This window comes from Gopherus evgoodei, chromosome 22, assembly GCF_007399415.2.
Source record: "Gopherus evgoodei ecotype Sinaloan lineage chromosome 22, rGopEvg1_v1.p, whole genome shotgun sequence".
NCBI classification, from domain to species: Eukaryota; Metazoa; Chordata; order Testudines; family Testudinidae; genus Gopherus; species Gopherus evgoodei.
The window spans coordinates 16,997,518-16,999,975 of record NC_044343.1 but is presented as its reverse complement, the minus strand read 5'-3'; the positions used below and the strand labels follow the sequence as shown (position 1 = coordinate 16,999,975).

The window sequence follows — 2,458 nt, the reverse complement described above, 5'->3', positions numbered from 1 at the left end:
CTGTGTTTTTTACCCCTTTTAGCCTAACCCAGAGACTCTCCACCCTTCCGTCTCCTATGTCCATCTCCACCTCAGTCCAAGTGTGTACATTTTTAATATATAAGGCAACACCTCCTCCCTTTTTCCCCTGTCTATCCTTCCTGAGCAAACTATACTCATCCACACCAACATTCCAGTCGTCTGTATTATCCCACCAAGTTTCAGTAATGCCAATAATGTCATAGTTGTATTTATTTATTAGCACTTCCAGTTCTTCCTGCTTATTACCCATACTTCTTGCATTTGTATAAAGGCATCTAAGATACTGGTTTGATCTTGCCTCCCAGCTTTGCCCTGACCCTCCTTCCTCTCTGCCATTATAGCCCGTGCTCCCTCCTGTTTCCAACCCATCTCCCAGGTCTTGTTCCCCACTTACCTGTGGGCTTTGCTCACCTGTCCCCGTCGAACCTAGTTTAAAGCCCTCCTTACTAGGTTAGCCAGTCTGTGCGCAAAGTAAAATCTGCAACATCAAAGTAAAATCTGCAAGAGCAGCCTTTCAGCTCAGAGGCCTAATAATAAGATGTAACTAATAACTGACCAAAAATTTACAAATGACTCAAAAACCATACTCAATACAAACCAAACGGGAACACAGACAACACCACTTTTCTTCGCTGCTCTTCAACCACGATATTCTCCCCATAGGGACGTCCACTGCCCCTGGAAGTTCAGTGCCGCAAGGACAGGGCACTGTGTGTAGTGGCTGGAGGAAGCTGCTATTCCATCTCCCTATTCCAAAAAATCAGTTTAATAGCTAGTCCTGAGATAGAGGAAGTATCAGTTATTAAAGTGATATGAACAGATTTAAAACTTTGATTCCAGCGAATGTTAAAATGATCTAAAATACAGGTTAATAAAAACATTTCTAGTCCTCTGCATAGAACGCTTAAATTATCCCCAAATAGAAGGTTTTGGTTTAAAAAGTCAAAAGGCAAGTCATCCAGAGTCTGACACTTGGTGAAATCTAAGTCTAGAGCACACAACTGATTTGGGGGTTGTGCTCTGCTTCTCAACAGGCTGCCCTGAGGTTGCCACTCACAGTCACGAGCTACTCCAGACGGCTCAAGCCCCTCCCTCTCATGGATCAGTAACCGGTTAGCAGATAGGAAAGAAAAGGTAGGAATCAATAGTCCGTTTTTACAACTGAAAGGGGTAAATAGCAGGCTTCTAAGGTATGAGACGAGACTACAGACATTAGGGCTGGTCAGCTTAGACAAGAGATGACTAAGGAGGCCTAGGATACAGCACCAGTTCTCAACCAGGCATCTGCCAAAGGAAACCTGGGCTCAACCCACTTCCATTGGCCACCAAGCCTGCCTGCCTGGTTTGCAGTAGGGAAGGGGCACAACAAAAAATTGCAGCAGCACTGCAGAATAGAAGAGACAGCTGTCCCCCTGCCATCATTGCTAAGGGTTGCCTCACAGCCACAAACAGGCAGCAGCTAGCCAAGGAAACATATACCACCGCTCTGTTCAAGGAGCAAAAGTCCAACCACAGTTCTGCTTTCTTTCCATTACATAAGGTAACAACCTCAGAAAATTGGATAGAAAATCATATACATTACTCTCCAGGAAAAGCTCTTCTCTTTTCAGGAGCAGGAAAGCAGGGGAGAACACAAAATTTATACCATCCAAAGGAAAACCAGAACAAGTTGAAGAAGCACTGCCAGGGGAAAGGCGCCTTCCACTCAACGCGGAGTGACTACACTGACAGCCCCACTAAACCTCTCCCTTTTAGAGGAAATTTAACTGAACCGATTTAAATCCAAATTGGCTCATTGGAACCGGGGACATTGGGAGCAAAACCAGCCCCTTGAGGAGCGACTCACTTCACTGCACGCAATGCACCCTGGGTATGGAAATGAGAGTTCCCCGCCCGCCTCCAGTGCTCAAAGGAGACTTTTCTCAGAGCTGCCCCTGCTCGTTCCCCAGCTGGGGGGAAGATTAGAATGCAGGAGAGGGGGAAAGCTGCTCTCTTGAGACAGTCCCGCTGACGCCCAGGCGCATGGCAGAGGGAGCCGGGCTGGAAGCCACAGGGCAGTCAGGCCCCCGCTGGGTTAGCAGGCTTAAAACCGGGAGCAGACGCACACACCTTGCAAAGGAGCAGGTGCCGGGATCTTGAACAAGTGTCAACATAGGGGGGAAGGATAGTTCAGTGACCAGAGCATTGGCCTGCTAAACCCAGGACTGCGAACTCAACCCCACCCAGAGGAGGACATGTGGGGATTTAGTGGGGGATAAGTCCTACGTTGAGCAGGTGGTTGGACCTCCTGAGGTCCCTGACAGCCTCTGATTTTACTTAAATGATGTTTAAAAAAAAAGTGTACGCTACAGAGTTTAGGCGTAGAAGTTTCTGGTGGTCAGGGAATAACGTTACAGATTATCGAGGGGGTGCAAAATTCAGTTTAAGATCAGGTGGC

The 2,458-nt window shown here is 47.3% G+C and overlaps 1 non-coding gene across 1 annotated transcript; it reads right to left on the bottom strand.

The window, feature by feature from the left end:
• Positions 1-683: 683 nt before the first annotated feature.
• Positions 684-877, bottom strand: LOC115638848. The gene has a single exon (XR_003997535.1). It is a non-coding gene; the product is annotated as a U2 spliceosomal RNA (small nuclear RNA).
• Between the last annotated feature and the right edge of the window lie 1,581 nt (positions 878-2,458).